Consider the following 12612-nt stretch of genomic DNA (forward strand, 5'->3'; position numbering starts at 1 on the left):
TACTATCAAGACTACAAAATCACAGCAGAAAGCCAAACTAACAAATAATTCCTTAGGCTTTAGGAGAAGTAATACATCTATGGCTTTTCTCATGTTCATTTTTGTGACTGGTTAGCAAGTCTGGCAGGCAGAAAATAAAAAATTAGACTATAATAAAACATTAAAGACACCATTTAGAAGGCATCCGATATTTAACATGCTCAAAATTGGAAAACAGACACTGAGCTTGATTTTTGGGCAACATTGCGAGGTATTACATAGCAAAAACATTGTTTCCTCCCATCAATCTGTTGACATAAAAATCTGTTATGTAGAGAAGTTTTCAAATGACACAATAGAAAAACATGTAAGATGAAGAATTAGAATTTATACTTTTGGTTTTTAGTAACTATAAAGAATATAGGTCTTTCAAGGACCAAGAAACTGAATTTGGTCCTTAATATGGAATGTTCTTACATGTTTTAAAAGCGTGGGCTGCTGAAATACGTACTCCTGCTGACAGCATATCCACACTGCCAAAGGTGAACATGTGGTCATAATAAGAAAAAAATCGTACATTTCTCAGGGCACACTACTACTACTACATCATATTGAAATTGTCTAGAAGATAAACATGTACATCTTTTTTTCAACAAGCAATTAAACATACATGGAAAACTGATTCGTGTAGTATTTTTACCTATCAGTTACTATGTTCGTAATAATGAGGCGAACAGACTTCTTTTTTTCCTCTTTAAATCCATAATGTTCACAAGTCACCATGTGGAACTAAAATCACATGTGCAAAGGCAAATCGTGAAGAAACGTTAAGTATTTCCAAATGCCCACGACGGCGTACCAGAAACGATGCTGTGTCTATAGCATGGAGTTGTTGGAGGCCAAAACTACAGTGGTAGGTGTTACTGCAACTTCCAGCTCTTCACTGCTGCTTGTTTGATGGAGGGACTCAGGTGAGCGGGCTGGGTCTCTCGGGAGGTTAGCCCATCATTTCTGCAGGTTCACTGACCAACTTGAATCCATCCCATGCTGTCTAACTGCTCAGGGACAGGAAATTCTCTGTCATTACCACCCTGACGAATAAGTATATTCATTTTGGATGATGTGATGCTCACAATCTCACAGTCTGACACATCTTCCCCGAGTTAGGTATGTATGGCAACCTTCGGTCTTATTAGTGGAAATTGCTGGTACTCTCCCCATTACCTGGATTTGAATGTCCTTGGAGTTGGTCGATTCCACAATGCCCATCACACTATCAAACACCCGACCAAACTTCTTACGGTTATCCACTCACTGGAGTGGAGTTTACTTTCCCTTTCATCGGGAGAGTTGATTTTTCACATTTGAAAATGTAAGCCGCATGTTTCAGCTCAGTCTCTGAAATCACAAGGTCATTCCTGTCTTCTTGGTACTCTGCTCTCCATTTCCTTCCTTCCAACTTGAACATGGGTGCATGTGTCTGGGAAGGATGAGGTTTGGGAGATGTGGGACTTGGAGTGTGGCTTCTGGGGAGAGATGCAGTTTGCCCTCCATGAGCCTGCAGGCTGGGATTCTTGTATAGACCTTCTGGTCATCTGTGACGTGCCAGAGCCCTGGTTCTGCCAGGTTAGGCTTCTCCTTGGTTAAGCCGGGCAAATAAAGCTGAGATGAAGGAGAGGACTTTTCTTTTGTGTCTTCATTCTCAAAAAGTGGAGGGGTCCTGGAGGAGGTGGAGGAGGAGGATGTGGAGAAAGGTCAGGCCCTCAGGAGAGAACAGAAAGCGCTGATGTGGGCGCTGCAGGACCCGTTCTGCTCCACAAGAGGCCCGTGGTGTGGTGCTCCTTGATGCATGCTTGAAACTCACTCCAAATGTTCACATGACCTCACCCAATCCACACCCTGTAAATCGTGTGTTTGTAGCCCTTTAAGACTGTTAGTGGAAAAGGTGGCAGCATCACACATCTCGCTGATGTAAGGACCGGATTTGGGGGACACAGTTATGCAGTCAAGGGCTGGGAGGCTTTTGCTGACAGCCGAGAGATGACTAAACATGTTACTCCCTCGGTTTCTCTCTCGGAAGGTGTGGACTTCTGAATCTTTTCTGTTATGGGTTTCAGAAATGCAGCCATGCCTTCTCTTGGGGTTGTTGGTCTTGAGATGCCATCAGAAGGAAAGCCCCGTAACACCCTTTCTGCACGAGTCTCCATGTCACCAGCAAGGATCCTACTGTTCTTTAAAAACTCGGCCACCATGCTGTTCCTCAACTTATCAAAGGCTTCCACAGAGGGTGCCAGACCTCCACTGACACTCTTGCCTACCCCACCATGCCCAGGGGGCCTGTGGAACTCTGTAGACAACAACTCCAGGTGGCTGACGGCCCACTCCAGCCTTTCCAGCAGTCCCTGCAAGTCTGCCATTCTGCTTTGCTGCCCTTGGGTCCTGTCCTCGGCAATGCAGATCTGTCGCTGGCCACTCATGCCCTCTTCCCGTGGCCCTTATTGCGTTGTTTTAAATATACTGAAGTTTCATCACATTCCCCAAAGCCTGCCATGAAGTTGGGACTTCATTCCTTGAACATTGTTTGCGAACTGCTATTGACCTGCAGCAGGATTTCTTAACCTTAGCATTACTGACATTCTGGATTGGATAATTCTTGTCCTGGGGACGCTACACTGTGGATGGTAAGACGCTCAGCAGTCTTCCTGGACTCCCACACTAGACACCAGTGACACCACCTCATCAGATGTGACAACCAAAAATGTCTCCAGTTATTGCCATGTGTCCACTGGGGGATAAAACTGCTCCCAAATGAGAACCCAGGAACACTGGCCTCAATTTCTCCACTCATCAAGTCCCAAACCTCCCTCTCCACCTTTCGGCAGGCACCGCCACCTCCTCTTTTCTAAACCAAGGACGTGCCCTTCCTTCCACCTCCGTTTGCTGGCTCCATTATTTCTGCCTGCGTGTGCATCTTCTTACTTGCCAAAGTAACATCTCTATTACCTTTCTTTTCCTCTGGTATCTTTCCTCCCTCCACTACCCCTTGTCTCTACTCACCTCCCCCTTCCCAGGACTGATGAGTTCTTATCTTAACCATTGCCACACATAAACTGGTGCCCTAGTCCTCCTTCTGGATTCCATTATTCTTTCCTGCACTCACAAATCCCAAGAGCTGGGACCGACAGCCCAGCCTCCACTCCCTCATGTCACCACCACAATCCTCTTCCTGCCAGGGGTCACCTGGGTCCCCCAATTCCCCAGGTGTTATGGTTTGCATGTGTCCCTCCAAAATTCATGTGTTGCCAATGTAACAGTGTTAAGAGGTAGGGCCTTTAAAAGGTGATTAGGCCAGGAGGGCTCCTTCCTCATGGATGGGATTAGATGCCCATATAAAGAGGCTTAAAGGAGGGAGTCACCCCCCTTTGCTGCCTTCTGCCATGTGAAGACACAGGGCTCCTCTCCTCTGGAGGGTACAGCATTCAAGGCCCCATCTTGCAAGCAGCACTCACCAGACAATGAACCTACCGCAGCCTTGATCTTAGACTTTCCAGCCTCCATCATTGCGAGAGACACATTTCTATTGTTTGTAAATTACCCAGTTTGTGACAGCAGCACAAACAGACTAAGACTAGGGGTCACTGCCCTTGATGTCCCTCCAGCCTGTCTCCCCTCTGCACCGCATGACCTCCCGTGTGCACTCACATAACGAGGCCTCTTTCTGGGTTATACATTTTTGACAATATCTCTCAAAAGTCCTTTCCACCATTAGCTACAGAACACCCTCCTAGTCCGGGTTCTGCTCCTCCCACTCTTCTTTCTGGACAGTTGGCTAGCTCTCTTCCCAGGCTCGGCCCCACCATCAGAGCGTTCCTAGAGTTCTAGCCCTCTCCTCTTTTTCTTCTCATGCTCTTTTCCTAGGAGAGTTCGTGGAAAGGTTGGGTTTGCCACTTCCCCACCACCGGCTGATTTCGTTTCCAGATGCTGGAGGGTATCTCCAGCGGGCGCTGCACGGAGCAGCTTTCAGCTGCCCCGTATCTGCTCAAACCAGAAGGCAGCTTCCCCGCTCTGCCTTGCCTGCCAGCTCCCAGGGCACGCTCTCCATGCTGCCCAGGACTTATCAGTGTCTGTATTCGTTTGCTGGGGTTGCCATAACCAAGTGCCACAGACTGGGGGGTTTAAGCAACAGAAATTCCTCCTCTCACAGTCCTGGAGGGCAGAATTCCAAGACCAAGGGGTCACAGGGCTGGTTCCTTCAGAGAGCTATGGGGGAGAATCTGTTCCTGGCCTCCCTCGCAGCTGCTGGTTTTGCTGGTGTTCTCTGGCTTGCAGGAGCATCGCCCTGCCTTGATCTTTACACGGCATTCCCTGTGTGTGCAGCTGTCTTCAAATTCCCCCCTTTTCTAAGGACATCATCACATTGAGTCGGGGGTCCACCCCGCTCCAGTGTGACCTCATCTTAACTAATGATATCCTGCAAGGACCTTATTGGAAATATGGGCACATTAGAAGGAAGGGCACATTCTGAGGAACTGGGAGTTAGGACGTCAACATGAATGGGGCGGGGGAAAGCACAAGTTGCCCCAGACGGTGGCTATCTCCCTTCCACACCTGTGGCTGTCTTTTCCTGCATCCCTGATACCTACTGCAGTGCTTGGAACCTGGCGGGCACAAATGTCTGTTGAGGGAAGTAAAGTTTATCCTTTAATTCAGCATTCCTCAAAGAACAAAAACAAGAAAAAAAACCGACCCAGCCTTTGGTTATCATCTGGCAAATGCTCTAGTTCAAAATTCTGGAGGCTCTGACACCTTCCCCTCAGCTACGTCCCTGCCTCCAGTCCCCGTCGGGGCCCACGCGTTCTTCCCAAGGGCTCCTGCACTTTCCTTTCTTTCTGCTTCTACTCCCAGGACTGGGGTCAGCTCAAGTTAAGACGCCCTCTCCTGAATCCTAACAGGCCTCTCTGCCTCCAGCCTCCCTCCCCACAGCAGGCGGCCCTGCCTGACACCTCAGCAGCCTTCTCAAAGCACAGCATCTTCAGGCACAGTTCCCAGGGTCTGCCAACTTGGAGAGGTGTCCAGAGTGCCATCGCGGGTGGGGGACTGGTATCAATGTCAACAAAGCCCTTCATTTTTCATGTGTCTCATACACCGAGTTTCCACGTGCGTCTGCATTCGAAGAGTTTGGTGGCTACAGAAATGTGAATGTGCCAGAGGCATCTGAACCACAGCAACTCCATCACGAATAGGGGCTGGGTAAAATGAGGCTGAGACCTGCTGGGCCGCCTACACAGATGGTGAAGGCATTCTGAGTCACAGGATGAGACAAGAGGTCGGCACAAGATGCAGGCCATAAAGACCTTGCTGATAAAACAGGTTGCATTAAAGCCAGCTGAAACCCACCAAACCAAGATGGCAATGAAAGTGACCTCTGGTCGTCCTCACTGCAACACTCCCACAGCGCCATGACAGTTTACAAATGCCATGGCAACGTCAGGAAGTTACCCTATATGGTCTAGAAAGGGGAGGCATGAATAATCCACCCCTTGTTCAGCATATCATCAAGAAATAACCATAAAAACAGGCAGCCAGCAGCCCTCGAGACTGCTCTGTATATGAAGTAGCCATCATGTTGTTCCTTTACTTTATTAATGAAGTTGCTTACACTTTACTCTATGGAATTGCCTTGAATTCTTTCTTGTGTGAGATTCAAGAATCCTCTCTTGGAGTCAGGATCGGGACACCTTTCCTGTAACAAATGCTTACAGGGCAGGGTGAGAGCCGATCGGTACCGGTGCCCCTCAGAAGCCCTCCTGTTCCTTCCCAGCATGTCCCTCCTGCCCTCAATATGCCACCTGGCACAGGTCTCCAGAACACCCGCGCCCCAGAGGCTTCTCGGGCCCATGCAAACCCAGTCTCTCCCTCTGCTGCCTGAAATGCCCTAGACCCGTGTTCTCGGCACCTGTCACAGCTTATTCATCCTTTGAAGTTCAACTCGAATCCCAGGTACCCAGGACACCTTACCTGGTCACTCTCACCCTGCAACCTCTCCTTCCTCTGAATCCTTCTGGCAGATACCTTCTGTGCAGCTCATCTGGGAATTAATTGCACTCTGCAGTGTCTTCCCATTCTAATGCCTTATACCTTTAACCCACAGGTATGTGTGTCTCACCTTACCATGGCAGACGTCACGTGAGCAGAGGCTACCAGTGACTCCTCTCTTAGAACCTGGCCAAGTTCACAACACGTGGAGGATGGCTGTCATTATTCTAAGTGATTCTGAAAAACAGTGGGAATGCTACCTGCACCTCCCACACAGAATGATCTCAAACACTAGATTTTTTTCTTTTTCTTTTCTTTTTTTTTTTTTTTTTTTGAGGCAGGGTCTCACTGTGTCACTCTGTCACCCAGGCTGGGGTGCAGTGGCACAATCACAGCTTACTGCAGCCTCAACCTCCCAGGCTCAAGCAATCCTCCCACCTCAGTCTCCTGAGTAGCTGGGACTACAGGTGCATGCCACCATGCCTGGCTAATTTTTGCTTTTTTTTTTTTAGAGATGGGGTCTGGCTATGTTGCCCAGGCTTGTCTTGAACTCCTAGGCTCAAGAGTTCCTCCTGCCTCGGCCTCCCAAAATACTGGGATTACAGAAATGAGCCACCATGCCCGGCCAAGATTTTTAAAACATCTCTTATACACAATTAAGTCTCTCACAAAGAAACTAGCCTATAGTAACACATCTTCTTCTACTATCATCATCTCAAATAAAAACTCAAAAATCTTTAAAAATGGAAAGAAAATTATAAATCTCATCATTAATAGTAAGTAATAGATAAGGTCATTTGGATTCCTCTTTCCTGAGATTTCTTGATTCCTTAGGAACAGATAAATAACTAGATGAATACATGTATATTTTTTATAATATGGGATGCAAGTTTGAGTACATACTGAAAAAACTCTGCTTAAAACCACGGCTACAATTTTCGATGCATACAGCTTATGATACATCTCATGAACAGATGCAAAGGTGTTTATCATTATCTTTGTGCTACACAGTTTCTAATTTTACATATGAAAACCAAGGCATCATTCAGTATAAAGTACATTATTTGCATGATATATTTGCATTTGTAAAACACCCACATTTACTTTTACTGCTTAATAGGCTCTGATTTAAATGGGCCACTCTATATAAATGGAGCACACGGGTTCTCCACTCAATGGTGTTGATAAGAAAACTACTCCTTTTAGATGCAAATGAGCCTACTAATCACAATTAGAATGGTGGAGTTGAGGGAGGCAGAGCAGCTGGGCCAGGAGCTCCCAGTCTAGTAGGGCCAGTTTGGTTCTAGCTTCATCTCTGAGGCAGCAGCTTGGGACTTCCCCAGAGGACATCTGCCCAGAGGCCCCAGGGACAAACTCAACATTTCTCAAAGAAGTCTCACTCTGTCGCCTAGACTGGAGTGTAAGGGCACGATTTTGGCTCCCTGCAACCTCCACCTCCTGGGTTCAAATGATTCTCCTGCCTCAGCCTCCCAAGTAGCTGGGATTACAGGTGCCTGCCGCCATGCCCAGCTAATTTTTGTATTTTTTAGTAGAGACAGGGTTTTGGCATGTTGGTCAGACTGGTCTCCAACCCCTGACCTCAGGTCATCCACCTGCCTTGGCCCCCCAAAGTGGTGGGATTACAGACGTGAGCCACCACACCCAGCCTAAACTCAACATTTCTAAAGGGGCTGGAGGAGAGGAGAAACAGCTTCAGAATTCCGGCCTGCTGTGCTAGTGTGGATGAGTCTATCCACAGCCTTTGTTATCCCAAACCTGTCCAAAGGGCCAGATATTAAGCAATACAATTCAAACATAAGTGGAGTCACAGGAAGGAGAATAGCATTTTCAAAACTAACAGAGGAAAGGCAAGTAAAAGGAAAAGCTAAGTAACTATATAAGACATTACCCAGACTAATGCCACAGAGGCAGCTCAACAGACATCCCCTTAAAAGGGTGCAGCCATTGTAAAAAACAGTATGGCGGTTCCTAAAACAATTAAACATAGAATGCCATAAAATCTAACAGTTCCGACTCTGGATATATACCCAAAAGAACGGAAAGCAGGGATTTAAAAGATACTTGTACACCCATGCTTATAGAAACATTATTCACATCCGGGTGCAGTGGCTCACGCCTATAATCCCAGCATTTTGGGAGGCCAAGGCAGGAGAATTGCTTGAGGCTAGGGGTTCGAGACCAGCCAGGGCTACCTAGAAAGACCCTGATTCTACAAAAAAAAAAAATTTTTTTTTTAGTCACCGGGTATGGTGGCACACACCTGCAGTCCCAGCTACTTGGGAACCTGAGGCAGGAGGATGGCTTAAGCCCAGGAGTTCAAGGTTACAGTGAGCTATAATCACACTACTGTACTCTGGCCTGGGTGACAGAGAGAGAACATGTCTCTAAAAGAACAAAACAACGAGAAGAAAAAAAGAAACATTATTCACAATAGCCAAGAGGAAGAATCAACCTAACTGTCCCTCAACGGATGCATGGATAGACAAAAAGAGAGAATATTATTATTCAGCCTTTAAAAGGAAGGAGACGCTCACATACGTCATAACATGAACCTTGGGGACATTATGGTAAATGCAATAAGCCAGTCACAAAAAAGACAAACACTGTATGATTCCACTTATATAAGGTATCTAGAGTCATTAAATTCATAGATAGAAAGAGAATGGTGGTTGCCAGGAACTAGGTGGAGGGGAATGGGGGGAGTGGTTGTTTAATGAGTACAGGTTTCAGTTTTGGAAGATGAAAAAAAATCCTGTAGATGAGGGCAGTGCTGGCTGCACAGCAACTGAATCTCTTTAATGCCACCGAACTGTAAACTTTAAAAATGGCTGGATGGCGCCACTGCACTCCAGCCTGGGCAACAGAACGAGACTCCATCTCAAAAAAAAAAAAAAAAAAAAAAAGTCTGGATGGTACATTTTATTTCATTTCATGTGTCTTTTACCACAATTTAATAAATAAATAATAGACAGATGACAGACAAACAGACATTTCCTAATGGCTGGTCAGACAGTACATAAGGCAGGTGATACCTCTGCTGCTCCACTGCCAAGCTCTAGAAATAACGGCTGGTTTCCCCACTCTCTTTTCTCTCACTCATCCATTCACTGAATAAACATGTTTTTACATTGCTATGAGGACCCTGTGACAGTTACCATCCTGTCCTCCAAGAGGCAGGGACATGGATGGCAAATTAGCTCAAGGATTCTGAGATGTACAGAGAAACCCCTGCAGCTGCCTTTGGATGCTTTGGTTACTATGCCAAGAATAAAACCAGACACTAGAATCTTCTGGACAATGCCCCTCTTGTTGGGTAGGATACACTGATAATCTCTTCCATGAGGCCCATGCTCATTTCTTGACCCTCTAATGAATCTTCTCTGAGCCCTGAAAGTGCTGCTGTGGGACTTTAATGCCAACTGTCCTGCCAGTTCTCCAGCTGCCTCTCGCAAAAAACTATAGATCCTCCAAAGGTGACATCTACCTTCCGGGTGCTCACACCCAGTATGTGCTCAATAAGTGCTGCTATGATCACAGCCTAGAAAGTAGCTGATATGGTTTGGCTGTGTCCCTACCCAAGTCTCACCTTGAATTGTAATAATCCCCAAGTGTCAAGGGTGGGGCCAGGTGGAGAGATTTGAATCATGGGGGCGGCTTCCCCCATACTATTCTCAAGGTAGTGAATACGTCTCACAAAATTCAACGGTTTTATAAATGGGTGTTCCCATGCACAACTCTCTTGCCTGCCACCATGTAAGACGTGCCTTTGTTTCTCCTTTCCCTTCTGCCATGATTGTGAGGCCTCACCAGCCATGTGGAGCTGTGAATCCATTAAACCTCTTTCCTTTACAAACTACCCAGTCTTGAATGTCTTTATTAGCAGCATGAGTACAGACTAATACAGCAGCCCTTCGATATCTTCTCTTTGATGCACTCCTGAGGAGCTGAAACCTGGAGGCTTTGCTCTATCCCATGGAATCTCTCCATCTCAGCCTCACTGATCCCCAAATATGAAAGCCAAGTCCCTCAAGAAGCAGCTTGCCTCGGAGATGAAGATGATAGAAGATGGCCCTGGGATACCTTCTACACCTCCCACTCTGGCCATGCTGACCTCGGAGAGGGACCAGGTGGCTGAGTCTGGACTGGAGGGACTCTGAGACTAAGGAGGCCCAGCCACTCCCTCCTTCCTTTGGCAGTAGCTTCACGGAGGTCTTGACAATGGGACAAAGGGCTCCAGTACGACAGGTGGAACCAGCTGAGGACTAGACAATGTTAGTGTGGCTAGAGTGCTCGATCCAAAGACAGTGGCCAAACCTTACCTAAAATCCCCTCCATCAAGAGCAAACATATGGTGGGTAAAAACATCATTTCACCTTGAAGGGAATCACAAGGAAGCAAGAAGGCTGGCCACACCTGCATCTTTTGTCCCAGCACAGCAGTATCATTTTGAGGTGGTGACCAACAACCACACCCTGCCCTTATCTAATGTGAGTAACACAACCCCCTCATTACTCCATGAACTGATACAACATTCAGCGGAAGTACCTCACTAATAAAGACAAAAGTCACTGTGACCTGTTTATCTTTCAGGATTTTAGAGATCAAGAAATGTACTTTTTTTTTTTTTTTTTTGGAGATGGAGTCTCACTCTGTCACCCAGGCTGGAGTGCAATGGCACAATCTCGGCTCACTGCAACCTCCACCTCCAGGGTTCAAGCGATTCCCCTGCCTCAGCCTCCCTAGCAGTTGGGATTACAGGCACCTGCCATTATGCCCAGATAATTTTTGTATTTTTGTAGAGACAGGGTTTCACTATGTTGGCCAGGCTGGTCTCGAACTCCTGACCTCAGGTGATCCGCCCTCCTCGGCCTCCCAAAGTGCTGGGATTACAGGCGTGAGCCACCGTGCCCAGCCAAGAAATGTATGTATTTTAATCCAAGTTTTTGACAGTCTGGCTCCTGGTACTTCCTATGATGCTGAAAACCAGTCACAGACAAGAAAATAACCTATTTGTGGAAAAATTGTGATTTCCCTTGATTATTCATTTCCTCCCTTTGAGAGCTAGTCCCATCCCACAGTCCACCACAAAGATGAGAGACATAAACACTGATTTTGGAAAGCTGATGACATAGAAGGGACACCTCGATATAAATGCTGTATCAGGAAGAACTAATCCAGGCACTCAAATGCTAAAGTTGTATGTAATAGTGCAGATGTTTGTTTGCTTATTTGTTTGTTTATTTATCTAAGACAGAGTCTCGCTCTATTGCTCAGGCTGGAGTGCAGTGGCACGATCTCAACTCACTCCAACCTCCGCCTCCAGGGTTCAAGCGATTCTCTTGCCTCAGCCTTCCAAGTAGCTGGGATTATAGGTGCCTGCCACCAGGCCTGGCTAATTTTTTTGTATTTTTTTTTAGTAGAGACGGGGTTTTGCCAGGTTGGCCAGGTTGGCCAGGCTGGTTTCAAACTCCTGACCTCAAGTGATCTGCCTGGCGAGCCTCCCAAAGTGATAGGATTATAGGTGTGAGCCACTGCACCCAGCCTCAGATGTTTATTTTTTACAAAACATTTTTCCTAAGGTTTATTGGATCCATTTATGGTTGGCTTCAAAGTGACAACGTGATTTTAAATTTCTAAAACGTAAGACACACCTGTAATCCTACCATTTTGGGAGACTGAGGCAGGAATACTGCTTGAGCCCAGCAGTTTGAGACCAGCTTGGGTAACATAGGGAGATCCCATCTCTACAAAAGAAAAAAAAAAAATTAGCCAGGTGTGGTGACATGTACCTGCAGTCCCAGCTACTCAGGAGGCTGAAATGGGAGGATCACTTGAGCCCAGGAGCTTGAGGCTGCCATGAGCCATGATCCAGACTGGGTGACAGAGTGATACCCCATCTTAAAAAGAAAATCTGGTGGGGCTCAGTGGCTCACGCCTGTAATCCCAGCACTTTGAAAGGCTGAGGCGGGTGGATCATGAGGTGAGGAGTTCAAAACCAGCCTGGTCAAGATGGTGAAACCCCATCTCTACTAAATATACAAAAATTAGCCGGGCGCAGTGGCAGGCTCCTATAATCCCAGCTACTTGGGAGGCTGAGGTAGGAGAATCGCTTGAACCTGGGAGGCAGAGGTTGCAGTGAGCCGAGACCGTGCCACTGCACTCCTGGGCGACGGAATGAGACTCCGTCTCAAAAAAAAAAAGAAAAATAAAATCCAAAAAGTAATCTCTTCTGTCTCTCAAGGCAACAAAGTACCGTGATGGGTATCAGCGCCTTAACCATGTCTTTGTCCTGATACTTGCAAATGAGCAAAAAGGCCTGGCCCAACCTCAGAGGTGCCCTGTCTACTCCCTCCTTTCCCGGTGACCTCTGGCCACCTCCTTGTACCGAGCTTTTGCTTGCTTGTGACTCTCTGCTGTTAGCAAACTGTCCCACGTGTCCCTCTCTCAGTCCCTCCCCACATACTGTAGCTCAGGAAAACCAAAAAGGAAATGGTTGGGAAGGCCAAGTACAGCGCTTTTCTTCCACCATGACACGGGCTGGGGCCTAAGAAACTGATTCTTACACACCTAGTACCT

The 12612-nt window shown here is 46.9% G+C and overlaps 1 protein-coding gene and 1 pseudogene across 31 annotated transcripts in view; both read right to left on the minus strand.

Moving 5' to 3' along the window:
* The window catches only part of FOXN3 (forkhead box N3), a 468244-nt gene that overhangs the window by 132887 nt on the left and 322745 nt on the right, over window positions 1-12612 (minus strand). The gene's annotated exons all lie outside the window — the stretch shown is intronic.
* The window catches only part of LOC144330378 (adenylyl cyclase-associated protein 2 pseudogene), a 36566-nt pseudogene continuing 23954 nt past the window's right edge, over window positions 1-12612 (minus strand). Inside the window, exon 1 of the transcript XR_013396477.1 lies at window positions 1-12612. This exon is cut by the window's right edge and continues 23954 nt beyond it. The product of XR_013396477.1 is annotated as an adenylyl cyclase-associated protein 2 pseudogene (transcript).

The sequence above is a fragment of the Macaca mulatta genome, chromosome 7, assembly GCF_049350105.2.
Source record: "Macaca mulatta isolate MMU2019108-1 chromosome 7, T2T-MMU8v2.0, whole genome shotgun sequence".
Lineage (NCBI taxonomy): Eukaryota > Metazoa > Chordata > Mammalia > Primates > Cercopithecidae > Macaca > Macaca mulatta.